The 14,430-nt window shown below is 45.1% G+C and overlaps 1 protein-coding gene across 8 annotated transcripts in view; it reads right to left on the bottom strand.

Annotated features, from left to right (window-relative positions):
- The window catches only part of LPP (LIM domain containing preferred translocation partner in lipoma), a 637,427-nt gene that overhangs the window by 596,790 nt on the left and 26,207 nt on the right, over positions 1–14,430 (bottom strand). The window contains exon 1 of one of the 8 annotated variants that reach the window (XM_070583410.1): positions 3,581–3,872. The exons of 6 other annotated variants lie outside the window; for them this stretch is intronic. The gene's annotated coding sequence lies outside the window, so the exon portion shown is untranslated. Of the gene's footprint in view, positions 1–3,580; positions 3,873–14,430 lie in introns of those variants that run through there. One more of the 8 variants, XM_070583405.1, reaches the window with a different exon arrangement.

Raw genomic sequence — 14,430 nt, 5'->3', positions numbered from 1 at the left:
CACCTAACTTCCAAGAGATGAATAGTAATAACTATTTGGTTTCATTCCGCATTTTGAGTTTGATACACAGAAATATTTTGGGGATTAAAAAAGGTATGAAGCTGTTGGGGCTGGTCCAGTGATGTAATGGTTAAGGTCACACGCTCCACTTCGGTGGCCTGGGGTTCACAGGTTCAAATCCCAGGTGCAGACATACACACTGCTCATCAAGCCATGCCATGGCGGCATCTCACATACAAAAAATAGAGGCAGATTGGCACAGACGTTGGCTCAGTGACAAGCTTCCTCAAGCAAAAAGAGGAAGATTGGCAACCCATGCTAGCTCAAGGCCAATCTTCCTTACCGAAAAAAAAAAAAGAAGCTGAAATGAGGACTTCTAAGGAGCACAATTGTCCAGCGGAGAGAAAAAAATTCAGATGATCAATTTGTTTCTTTTGCTGACCTGGGTCACCATCAACAGACCTGATTTTTCCGTCAACACTCTGCAGCTAACTGACCAAGAATGAGGGCCTCTCCCAGACACCAGAGATGAAGCAGGTCATCTGACCATCAGGTACCTAACTTCAGTGGGGAAGAAACAAGAAGAAGAAGAAGTGGAGCCCCTGAGACAGGTGAGAGGTGAGGGAGGGGGACCCATGGGGTCACAATATGTGAGTGGCAGGGCAGAGCCTTAAACTCTGTTGGTCAGAATCCAAATCATTGCTGTTTCCTTTTATGTGACTCCTGACTTTTTTTTTAAAAGCCAAATTAAAAATCCCCCACTGACAGACCAGCCAGATAAAGCTATTGATACACAGGTTGCAGACTACAACGCCAGGAGAAAATAAAAAATAGATAAACTCAGCTGTTAGGCCATTTAATCCGAACTCCGTTCTACCAGCAAAAGATAAATTATCGTTCCACTTGGTATTTCTCAGCCACACATTTTCCAGACCCAGTACAGTCCTTACGACAAAACAGCCATCACAACTAGTCTCTGTCAGACCACACACAGAAACATGTCACACTTCTGTGCCTGACCTCACACAGCAGAAGTCAGACTTGTGCCCTCAGCAGCCAGGTCTTAAAGAAAAACCAGAAGGCACCAACATACCATGTCATGTAGTATCTTAAATGGCAGGGGAAGGCAGGGCCAGTCTGTGGACATTTGCTGCTATTGATTAACAAACACTTGTTATATGCCAGTGAATATTCTAACCACTTTACAAAGATTAATTCATTTAACCTTCCCAACAGCCCTATGACGTAGGTACCAGTATCATTATTTCCATTTTACAGATGAGGAAACTGAGGCACAGGGAGACAGCTAGACAGTGGCAGAGCTAGGAACTGAATCTAGGCAATCTGGCTCAAGGTCTGCGTTCTTGACAGCCATGCTCTGCTGCCACTCAGTTGGTTTTGTTTGTCATGCTTGTTTGTATTGTTGGGGGAGGGGCGCCAGCACACCAACATGAATGTACAGTAAGAAATATGAAGGGCACACAGACCAACACACCACCCTCAGCACAACGGTCACATTCTCTCCCTAAAGACAAGTTATAGGAGAGGCCAAGTCTTACTCACGAGCCATGCTACTGATTTACTCTGAGAAAGCCCTGTCACAGCACCAGAAATATGCAGTGTCCAGGTGATCAGTGGTTTCTCTCTGTCACAGCAGGAGGTGGTCTTGAGAGAGTGAAAGTAAGTCAAAGGCTCAGGGACAATAGGAGAGACAGACCAAAGCAGCCATGTCCCCACAAGTGGTCTTGCTGAGGGGCCTGGAAGACACCCAAGCCAAGGCTGCTTCTTCCCTGAGCACCGCCAAGGCTTGAAGCAAAGACTCTGGTCCCCATTTTGCAGAAGAGGATACTGACGCCTCCAGTTTCGGTTACAAGTTACACTTCTATGCAAGGAAAGCACCTTGTTCCTCATGGACATCACTACAAATTCTCAGGACACAGAGGCCACACACGCAGGAGTGGAACATTCAGGCTCTGCCGTCAGACAAATCCTGCTCCTGCCATTGTGTGAAGTCATGCAAGTCACAGCCTGAGTTGTGATTTCCAACCTGTAAGATTAAGGAAGGATAAAATCCCCACCTCATGGGGTTCCTGGGAGATTAGGGGTTCCTAGGAGATTGGAGACAATGCTGGTAAACTGCCTACGATCTGGCACGTGGCAGTTATTATTTAAAATGAAAGTAAAAATAAAAATTGCCTCTTCCCCTGCTCTGGATCTTTCCCTTCCCTTGTGGGTGAGATAAAACGGATGGGCGGCTCTTGTCCTTTCCTCCTTGCTCTTTCAATGGCTGTCCTCAGAGTCTCCTGAGCACAAAATTCCCTAAGCCCCAACTCCTCAATCGTCAAGTTCTCTGCTCTTCCACACACTGGTGATCCTGCCTGTTGTTCCCCCTTTTTCCTAGATGGTTCTTTACCAAACTCCTATGCATCTTACAAAGACCAACTCAAGCATCGCTGACTCCACCAAGCCTGTCTAATTATTCCCGCCTCTGTGCCTCAAGGGCACATCAATCATTACACTGTTGACAGTAAAAGATAGTTGAATAACCATATGCAAGGATGATACTCCCCAGCACACAGAGATATGGCAACAGAGGTTGCTAAAGTAATTAAGTATTTCCTTGCCCATTGGTAAAGAGCTTCTGTTTCGAGGCCCCCAAGTGTCCTTACACCACCCCATTTTCCCAATCCCTCCTTTAGGACTCCCTGAACCTCCCACAATCTGGCAATGGAAAGGTTCCCCCGGCAGAGCCGGTGCCTGTTCAGTTCAGGGTATTATACACATTTAAACATCATCTCCATCCACATGGACAACTTACCTACTAAACTGAATATTGCTACACAGACTTTTTGGAACAGGAGAGATACTAACTACTGGACAGGATGCTCCTTGGCAGCCAGAAGCACATGGCTCCTCGGCATCCAGAACACCCCGCACAGAGCAAGCTCATAAGAAATGCTGCATTGATTCACAAGGTCTCCTCCACCGCTCGCTCCTCAGCCCTGGCCTGGCACCTAGTAGGCCTTCAAATAAGTATTTGTTGCCCAACAGCCTGACTGTGTGCAAATCTAAAGTCAGACCCAGTTTGACTCCCGCCTCCCCAGGTACACAGACCATCTCCCTGATCCCAGCTGCTGCGACTCCAGTCTACCCTCCCTCCTTCCAGTGACACGAGCTGGAGGCCAGCTCTCTACTCCACCCCTCCACTGGTCCCCTGATGCTGACAAATCCAGTCCAAACTCTCCTGAGGCTGGCACGGGGGTCCTCACTCTTGACCTCACTCTAGGAATAACGAAATGACCCAAGGAAACATGTTTCCTCAAAGCACACAAAAGATGTTAAATAAAGAAAAGAAGTTATCCCAATAAAAGTTAACCAAAGCTGTTAAAAACAGCTCCCTGTATTTTTAGCCTATTGAGGTTTTAAAACCTGTCACACATCAAATTAATTCACTTCCTCCTCCCTCATCATCCAGTGAAGTAGGAGGGACAGAGATTATTTTCCTTGATATTAATGATGGGGAAGTGACCTCTCCAGGTGACACAGTTGGTTCACGTCATGGCCGGGGCTAAATTCCCACCTCAGGCATTGCAATCCAGAGCTGTTTGGTTTCCTCGGGTCAGCTCATCTCATTATCGCACAATCTTACGGACCGGGATGTCAAAACACAACACATAACTCTGGCTCGCTGTCTCCTAATGCTGTGTATTCTCCTGAGCAGCACTTCTCACTCTCTGAAAGTTGGTCTTTGTTTACTTTGTTGTCTGTCTTGATGCGTAGACTGCAAGCAACATGAGGCCAGGGACTCTGCCTGTCTCCTTCATCACTATAATAGTCCCCAGCACCTAGAACAGAGCACAGCAAACTTGGCTGTGAAAAGAAAAGGGAATTTGGAGTCAGACCCAACACTGACCCTTTCCACCATCAGTTACCAGCAGCCTAACCACAGACAAATAAATAAACCTCTCCAAGCCTCAATCTCTTCATTCTTAAAATCCAAATAATGACACCTACTTCCCAGTGTGTTTGGGAGGAGTTAAAAAAACGAATATTCGCCAGGGCTCCACACAAGACAAGCAGTCTATAAATGCCTGCTTCTCGCTTTCGCTATCAGTCCCCAGCTGCGCTTCCTTCATCCCCCACCCACCCCCAAATGGCTCCTTCTCCTTGCCTGCAACACTGGGGCCACAAATATGCCCTTCTCCATCTCTGAGTGTCAGCCCCTCTCAGAGATCCTTTCTGAGACAGGTGTCTGCAAGGGGGACCCAGGCAGAGCTCACAGCTGGAGCCAACCACATTTTCATGTCTGCCAAGCTCTGACCTACTTCCCAGCTAGACCAGAGCAGGTGATACTGGTGGTGATTCAGCAAGGTTTTTTTTTCTTTTTTCAAGGCATAGTGGACATGTGACATAAGGCAGAATCATGGACTTATGGAGCTCAGAGCTCCAGGGTCTACAAAGCCCAGCCCATCAGCTCCAACTCTCCTATTTTTTAGATGTGGAATCTGTGTTCCAGAGAATGGAAGTATCTTAGCCAAGAGAAACCACCAAATTCCCCAAAGATCAGAAAAACACCAGCATGGCTCCAATTATATTCTACGAAAGGGCCCTAGCTTGCCTAACACCTTCCTTCATCTCAGAAATGATTCCTTTATGTCTCAGCTTAAATTCTTTCTGATTCCATTCCACACAAATGTATTCTCTCCATTATTAAATATTCTGCATCTCTCTATATGATGGAAAATTTCTCTAATTTCCAGCCCCATGAAGTACAGTTTACACAGCCAGAAACAAAATTGCAAATGTTTTAAATTATAAGAGATAGCATAAGAAAAGAACAATGGACTAGAAACGAGGAAATGCGGAGTCTAGACTTCGTTCTGCCACTAGCTCCTTATATGACCTTGAGTGAGCCCTTCTTCCCTCCAGGTCCCCTTTCGCTCATATTAAAATGGGACTGTTGGACCAGATCCACTCCAGGCTGTGATATTCTGGACCTATGTGTCTCATCATCACCTTCAATACAATATTATCACCTACTATCCAAAATAATTAGACTATGACTCATTAAGCTCAGAATTTTTCCATAGTGCAACTGGATATATATCCTTTAGCATATAGCGACAAGTATTCATCAATGAATTGTAAAGCGTTTCAAAGACAAGGGACCCATTTTTATGTAATTATGTCACACAGACTTTGTAAATACCACAGAGTAAATATTGCCAGACTGATGAAGTTTTATAGTAATGCAATGCCCTTGGGTGACAAGAAAACAATAAGACAGTCTCTTCACTATCTCAAAATGTACCCTTCTCGTGACTGTGGATTTCTTTTTTTTTTTTAAAGATTGGCACCTGAGCTCACAACTGTTGCCATCTTTTTTTTTTTCTGCTTTTTCTCCCCAAATCCCCCCAGTACATAGTTGTATATTTTTAATTGTGGGTCCTTCTAGTTGTAGTACATGGGATGCCGTCTCAGCGTGGCCTGATGAGCGGTGCCATGTCCACGGCCAGGATCCGAACCTGTGAAACTCTGGGCCACTGAAGCAGAGGGCAGGAACTTAACCACTCGGCCACGGGGTCAGCCCTTGTGTATTTCTTCACAGTGGTCCCTTTGTTCTAATAATCCTGCCATTACTCAAATCCCTTCCTTATCAACTATGTGTAGAAGCAGTTGTATATCTTAGAGAATATTCCTCATAGGAGTACCTCTTTGATTTTTGAGAATGATTTTGATTTTTTCAGCGGTCACTGAGAGAGAATTCTTGTGAATAAAGGAGGTGATCCAGTTGGAGGTGACCATTCTGAGTAATACTTGGCCAAAAAAAAATTACATAAAATTTTTGGGTGATAAAGAGAATCACAGGCATAAGTCACAGAGCCTCGGCTGGCCCCATAGGACTCAGTGAAAGAGGGCGATACTCAGTGGATTCCTAGGCAGTACCACGTTTGCAGAATCTGCAAACCTTCCTAAAACCTTCCTAAAGCTGCCAAGAAAACCCAACATGCTGATTCAGAAGTGGTAACTCTCTCCCACTTCCTACTGCTCCTTTCCAAAATAAAACTTTTTTAATAAGTAATGCCAGATGATCCCTATTAGGGTCTAACACAAGCACAGTCATTGGAATATGTCCTCAAAGATGATGACATGGGCTTCCAAGTTTTCTTTCCCTACTAAGGAGTCATAAAATAAATTAATCAAAAAGGTCTTATACATTAAAATGTTCATAACAGTGTTATTTATAAGAGCAGATAATTGGCAATGATGCATAGGAAAAAATATTTAAATGGATAAATTTTAAAAATAATAATCCACTCAATGGAATATGAGAGTGGCCATTAAAAATATGAGAATTATAAAATAATCTAGAAATGGTGATGAATATTTAATGAAGAAAGAAAAGAGCAAAAAATCTGCCTAATAAGAATATGTATAAGAAAAGATTGGTGGATAATATTTTAATAATATATCTTATTTTGAATAACAATGATGATAACTAACAGCTAATGCCATGACTCAGGACTCCTCCATGATAGCCTGGAAATATCTGAAGCTGTGATAAAGACACAGGGGTTTAAAAAGAAGAAAGCAATCAGAAACTCCAGAAAAAACAAAAGACTGTATACGATATCATGACCCAAATTTGGAGAAACCAATCCAAAATAAAAGAAAAAGTTGATGGAACTTCAAGAAAAGCAGAATATACTCCAAGCAGAGAAGAGAACAATTAGAAAGACAGAAGATACACAGGGTAGAAAATACAAAATACGGTATAAAAGTCTTAATTTAAATACTTAATTTTCTTCTCCCAATCAAAAAAATACAACTTCAAACTCCAAAAATATTTCTTTAAAAAAAACAAGAAGCTAATTGTAGAAATAAAATAAATAAAAGCCTGGGGTGATTTTGAACAACGAGAGGAAAATTAGAAGAATCTATTAGATTTTGATGCTAAGAGAAAGTTCAGTCCCCTGTGAGTGGCTTAAAGGTGGTGACCTCAGAACCCTAGAAAAGGAAATGAAACCACAGCACATGACCAAGGCCTGCATTGAGCAATATTTACCTAGAAATCATAATGTAAATGTTGTTGATTGTTTTCAGCTTTTGAAATCAACCCACTGACACGGCACAGAAAACTCAGTTATGGTTACAAACCATAGACAAGTGCATAGATACATGTTTTCATCATAAATGCTGGGGATGCAAAAGGTAACCTAAAACCTAACTGACAAATTACAAGAGTAGAGGTGAGCGAGGAAAGATAGTGAGAAACTGCAACATCTTCACCTTACAAAATGGTGAGTGAAGAGACACTAACTCAAAACATAAAGGCAGAAGCATGTTATCAGAGACATGACAACAGGAATTAAAAACAAAAAATGGTTACCAGTCGGGGAATGGCACTGGGTTGGGGAGAGATGGGACAAGAAATTCTTGTGTTTTTCATAAATGTTTCTGTAGTATTTGATTTTATTTTTGCTGGGAGCATTTATTTTAACATCTTTTAAATAAAATATTTCAAAGAAAGGAATAGCTACAATAGCATGGCCCAGCAGTCACAGAAGTCAAATGTGAAGGAGCTTTCTTGGGAAGCTCATTACAAAATGCCACTCTTGTGGAGGTCGCTAAATGCATGATGAGGTCCCCTTTTGAAGTCACCTTGCTGCCTTTTAAAAACTCCCCTTTTCCCCGTCTTTCCAAGTTCTTTAACTCTGTCCTAACATGCTCCTATAACATTTTGAACACTCTATGCCCCTCATCTCTCTTCGCTGGCTTCAAAATAAAAACAGTCCCCACTGAAAACTTGAAAATGTACCGAATCCCTGAGGAAACCCCAAAATCAACAGACAGTTCAGGCTGCGCAGTCCTGTGGCCTAGAAGTGCACCCAGGCCTGGAGGTTGGAGCTATAATTAGCTGCTTCTGGGCAGACAACAAGGACTCCTGTTCCCTGGAAAGGAGGTAATTAAAGGAGGCAGATTTAGGCCTGAGGTGGTAAGTCTCAAGGAACTGTGGCTCCGGGCAATCCCAACCTGCACCCTGAATGAGGAAATAGGAACCCGCAGGCCTGACACTCCGTTTCTAAACCATTTATTCTTGTCCTCACCAGTTTCTAAAGCCAGAGGAATGCCAGCCATCAGCCCCATCACTTCTTTTTTTCAGTCACCTAAGACCCTTTACCAGGCACCAACTATGTGCCAGGCATGTGCTCAGTGCTAAGGAGGGGAGAGATGAATCAGACCTGAATCCTGACTCAGGGAGCTGACAGATGAGACAGGCATAAACAGAACTCATAGCACACAGCACTAGACAAAAAATGATCCACATCAGGCCAGTCCAAGTGGCCTAGTGGTTGAGTTTATTTAGCACGCTTCGCTTCCGTGGCCCAGGTTCAGTTCCCAGGCACAGACCTACACCACTCATCTATCAGTGGCTGTGCTGTGGCAGCAACCCACATACAAAAAGAGAAAGACTGGAAGGAGATGTTAGCTCAGGGAGAATATTCCTCACCCAAAGAAAAGAAAAGAAAAAAATGATCCACATCATGAGAGGATGGAAGGAGGCCACTGCCTACTGGGATGCCTGGGGAGGGCATCCTAGAAACCATGCAAAGGCTTGACCTGAACAAATGGAAATAATATAAACATATGAAAGAAAGGTGGCTTTCTAGAAGGCACAAAGTCTGCAAACTGTGCGGCATACAGGACGAGAGAGTTGTCCACTGTGGATGGAACAAGGGCAAGTAAAGAAGATTAATGTTCACAACTCTTATTAATTGGGTGCCTCCCCAGTGCTAGCACAGACTCTTTTTTTTTTTTTTGAGGAAGATTAGCCCTGAGCTAACATCTTCTGCCAATCCTCCTCCTTTATTTTTCTTGCTGAGGAAGACTGGCCCTGAGCTAACATCCATGCCTATCTTCCTCTACTTTATATGTGGGATGCCTACCACAGCACGGCTTGACAAGCAGTGCCATGTCCACACCCGGGATCTGAACCAGTGAACCCCAGGCCGCCAAAGCAAAACATGCGCACTTAACCCCTGCGCCACCGGGCCAGCCCCTAGCACGGATTCTTGATAGACATTCTTTCCCTGCAACCACACTACACAGTAAGAATATTTTTCCCCCTATCTTACAGATGAAGAATCTAGAGCTCAGGGAGGAGAAACAACTTTCCTGAAGTCACAGAGCTGTAAAGTAACAGCATAAATTCAAAACCAGGCTGCTTTGGCTCTAAAGCCCAAGCCTTTTCTCCCTGTGCCACCAAAAGGAGTAGAAAATGAAGCCATCTCTGCAAACATGGCTGAGGAGATGGGCCAGTGACCACGTACACACGTTTCTCCCAGCTCAGAGCAGCATTCTCATGAATGCTTCTGAAATCTTCTGGTTTTAGGGATTTCCAAAATTCACACTGCACCCATGCCTCTGTTTAATGCCTGCTTCTCATAATGTCCAACACCTTAGCTGTCACCACCTCAGTGTTTGGAGCCTTTCAAAACCTGGGCACTGATGCAGCATTCATCTCCCAGGATTTCACACTCCACAGGATCCTTGCTTTGTTAAGTAGGACGACATCACACAGCACGACCCTTCAAAACCCAGAGGTCTGAGCCTTGTCACCATGAGCCTCAGAAATCAGGAGCTCTGGCTTCACGCCCCTGTCTCATATCTCAGCATCCTGAGACCCTCCAAATACAGCCAGGCCCCTCAGGTGAGTGGCCCAGGAGAGCAGCTCTGCCTGGCACATGTCTCTTAAAACATGGCACAGGGAGGTCTGCCTGTTGCAGTCTGTGTCCGCCTGCTTATTTTCCCTCCATATCCACCAAAAACTTTCCTCATAAAACCAATGGGAATGATGCCAAATTTCCTCTGTTTTGGAAGCAGAAAAGCAGCTTCAAATAGGACTGGATCATGACCTTGTCATGAAACAAACATTTGAGATCCAACTCAGCTACAGGATGGACCAATGTCCCTATTACACACAGCAATGCCACGATTCAGGGACATGGCTTTGATATCCTGTACAAAAAAGAGACCCAAAGGGGCTGGCCCCGTGGCTGAGTGGTTAAGGTCGCACGCTCCGCTGCAGGCGGCCCAGTGTTTCGTTGGTTCGAATCCTGGGCGCGGACATGGCACTGCTCATCAAACCACGCTGAGGCAGCATCCCACATACCACAACTAGAAGGACCCACAACGAAGAATACACAACTATGTACCGAGGGGGCTTTGGGGAGAAAAAGGAAAAAAATAAAATCTTAAAAAAAAAAAAAAAAAAAAGTCTGGAGTTCAACGGAAAAAACAGCCTGAGGGTTGTTCTCCCTCCATTACATCAGTTTCTCTCACCTCAGCCCTTGTATACACATGCACACTCCTGGCTCTTTATTTGGATATCATGAAACCTGAACCAAGGTTGGTGCTGGGATTAGCTACTTAAATATAGCTGTGTACTGCATGCCTCGCCCATGTTTCCAAGTTTGCTACACATTAGCAAGTGTTCACCTGGCTACCAGCTACCCAGATACTCCCATGAGAATTTTCCATGAAATTTCTTCTAACTTTTCCAGCTTATGAACTTAAGGGTACTTTCCAGGCATTCTTTCACCCATCCATAAGGGGCTTATACTGGAACAGAAGGTACGAGGTAACTTACAGTGGGGACGAGTATATGAAGGCAGACAAGGAAAGTCCTCCACTCATACATCTGGCAAAAACGCATTGAGCAATTAGTTGGCGTAGACACTATGCTATGTTAAGTACCTGGATACAGAGCTGAGTGACATGGAAGCCGCCCTCAAAATATACAGCCTATTAGGAAGGCACAGACAAGCAAATTATTAAACAAGGGTTGGCACAGCTAAAACCACGCCATCTACTCACAGTCCCCAGCCTCCTCTCGGCAGCAATGCCTATTTCCCATAAGCCAGCATTCCTGGACTATCCCAACAGAATGTTCAAACCTACTCTTCAGTCGTCCAGCACTTCTCCCGGCTGGAAGCAGTGGGAGGAAGATAAGGCACCTGATAGGTTAGTAATACACAGTGGAATCCATTTCATGCTGAAGGCGGCGGCGGGGGAGGGGGGGGGTGGCGGGGGAGAAAAAAGATAGAGATAAAAAGGAACTTTTTCCAAGAGCTTCAAGTCACTCTTCTTCCTCGGCTTCCACTTACTAGAAGGTACCAACGAGAAAGAGACCGAAGTCCTGGGAATTTCCCAGCTCTTTCTGGCTCCACACACCAAGGCACTGAATCCAGGTCTGCCAGCATTGTCAAGATCAAGCAGAGCAAAGAGAAGTGCAAAGCTTCTGCACCTCTACCCCACTGAGAGAACCAAGTCTCGCCCACACCTTTCCCTTCACAGCTCCCTCTTCCTGCTGGGCCCCTGCCCTACCCCTCTTTCTGGCTCACTCCTGCTCATCCATCCTTAGAGGGCAGCTCAGCTCGCTCCAGCCACAGTGTCCACACAGCAAAACAAAGGGTTTAACAGATCCCTATTAACTTTAAGAAAAAGCCCGAGAGACTCATTCTTCTACTTCTTACCATCCAAAGCCCTCCACTCTAGAGCCTGCCCTGCCCTCCCAGCGCGCAGCTCAGTGGGCTCCAGCTGAAGGATGCATGCATCCTTCGAGTCCACTATTTTAAAAGCACAGTCCCCTGCTCATAGAACCCACGCTTCTTCTATGCTCCCAAGGCACAACTTGTCCACTTTCCCCACACTGTCTGGTCTCAGATAGTTTATCTTTTCATGGGAGCATGTCCTCCCACCTCTACAAAATGGGGAGCTCCCTGTGGGCAGGCAGGTCCTCACACTCAGGACACTCCCAGACCCCAGCAGTCATGGCACATCGTAGGCACTCAGAAACCACCACCGCACAGCCCTCATAGCTGGAGGTGGGTTGTACAAAATCAAAAACCTCAGCACCTCTCTAGTGCCCAATCTATACATTTTTACCTAATGTACTTTTTACTGTTTAATAACTGGATCCTCCAATTAGATTCACAACATCTTGGCCAGTCGAATCCCCATCTGACAGTCTCCCACCAAGAGACACACAATCTCTCCTTGATCACCTCCAACGACCAGAAATCTTCCACCACTTGATGCAATCCACTCCATGTTTTGACATCTCTTACTATGTGTTCTTAAATATTGAGTTCAATCTGTCTCCCTGGGCTTTTTGGTTAAATCCCTAGGAGCAGCAAGTGACGGGGGACGAGCCCAAGACCAGCTGGGGAATCGCGTAGCAGGACAACTAAGATTGTAGACTTTGAAATCAAGCAGAACCGGGTTTGCATCCCAGCCTCCCACTTGGGGGAAGGCATCAACTCCCCCTAGGCCTCTCATGGCTATTAAAGCAGTAACGGAAATATAATTCAGGCAGAGTGCCCGGCACAGCGAGCACTCGATAAAAGGCAGCTATCATGGTAATTAGTTCTATTCCTGTTTCCCATTCCGGCCCACCACGTAATCAGAGTGCTAATCACACCCTTGGCCTCTCTATGATGTCTGTACACACTTGCATAGGATGTCTCTGCAAAGCCTCAGCCAACATCCCATTCTGTTGGCGGCTGGTTGGAGTGACTGGAAGCAAGCACTGACCAGGCTTCCCATTAAAAACCCTGGCACTGAGGGGATGTAGCTTCTTTTACTACCACCTTTAAGGGTGCTGTCCACCACTCTGCAAAGGTGCAGGAGGACGTGAGACACCGCAGCAGCTGCCTCAGTCACTTGGAGCTGTCAACATTGCTCAACACTCTCCAATCATAGCCCCAAAACAGGCCCCAGGAAGGAGGGCAAAGGTGGAGAGGGAAAGGGAAGAAGAATGCGTGACTCAGTGTCTGTTCTCTACGCTTAGGCTGACAAGTCACTCGCCGCAGTATGACATGTCTGCCTGGGAGCACCAGGGAGAGTGCAACCTCTTCACCCAGTTCTACTTCCTACTCCTCATCGCAAGATAGCAAGCAGCCCCGCATGCTGAGAAGTGCATCCTCGGGCAAAAGACACAGCATCCGGGCCTGGCTTTGTCCTAAAATTGTATGACCTTGGGTGCCTCAATGACTTCTTTGAGCCTCGCTTTCCCCATATATACAACAGGATACTGGCCTAGACTGCTGGTTCCATAACCAGGGATGCCTGATGGAAATACCTAGGGAATTTTTTCTCAGTATTTGTGACCAGGCCTACCTCTGAGATTCTGATGCAGGATTAGGGGTGGGGGGTCAGGCATGTATGTATTTTTTAAGTTTTCTGGCTGATTCTGAAGGCTAAGAATCACCAGCCTTATAGATCCCTACGTCTCCTTCCGCTGAGACCATCATGCCTCACCCTTGGGAGAAAGTATGTGAGGAGCGTGGCACAAGGCCTAGAACACAATTAAATGTTTGCTCCTTCCGCTATCCCATCTACCCCCAGCCAAAAGCAATGGCAGCCACTAGGCAAGATGGCAGCTGGTACCACACGTCAAACCAATTGTATTGGCCTACCAGGCCAATTCCTCAATTAGTGAATACCCATGGTCCATTCCCAGGAGGTTCTTACCCATGGCAAGAATGAGGAGGGGATGCCTAGAAATAAATATATGCCGCAAAGAGTGGAGGTGAGCTCTAGAGCAATGCTTCCCAAACCTTAATGTGCACACCCATCACTGGAGGAAGTCATAAGGTGTAGATGCTGAAGGAGGGTTAGGATTCTTCATTTTTAACAAGTCTCAAGTAATGTTGATGCTGCTGGCCCATGAGATAAACCATGAACAGCAACGTTCTGAGCACAGGCATTTTGAAGAGGCAAACTTGCACACGAATTAGCTGAACACCTACTAAGTACCACTCAGTACAGTACCACTGTGCTGGGGCTGGAAAGACAGAGACAAAAAGCCATGGAAAAGAAACATCTCAGCAAATAGTCACAATAAAACGTGCTTTGAATTGTCTATCAGAGGCATAGCCAAGGTATCATGGGCATTCCAGCAAGAAGCCATTAATAATATTTGGGTAGCATGAAACAGAAAACCATGAGGAAAATGAGGAGGTAGTTGCCTTGTGGAGGAAAACAATTACAAAATAGTACATACAGGATGCTCCCACTTTAGAGGCTAAAACCAGGTGGGCAAACTATATTTATATGTCCCACTAGCCAGGAATGGGTTTTATATTTTTTAAAGATAGAAAAAAAAAAAAAAAGAGTAAGAAATATGTGACAGAGACTGTATGAGGCCTACAAAGCCTAAAATATCTAGTATCTGGTCCTTTACAGAAAACGTTTGCCAGTCTCTGGGCTAGAAAGACTATGAGACACACAGATCCAATTATACACCACGCTTCATATTGGTTATTGCAAGTGGCTACAGGTGGTTTTTATTTTCTTCACTGTGCTTTTCCATATGTTCCTAATTTTATTCAGTGACCATGAGTTATTTTGAAATTAAGGGTGAAA

Source organism: Equus przewalskii, chromosome 18 (assembly GCF_037783145.1).
Source record: "Equus przewalskii isolate Varuska chromosome 18, EquPr2, whole genome shotgun sequence".
Lineage (NCBI taxonomy): Eukaryota > Metazoa > Chordata > Mammalia > Perissodactyla > Equidae > Equus > Equus przewalskii.
The sequence above is the reverse complement of the archived record's forward strand: the minus strand, read 5'-3'. Positions and strand labels throughout refer to the sequence as shown.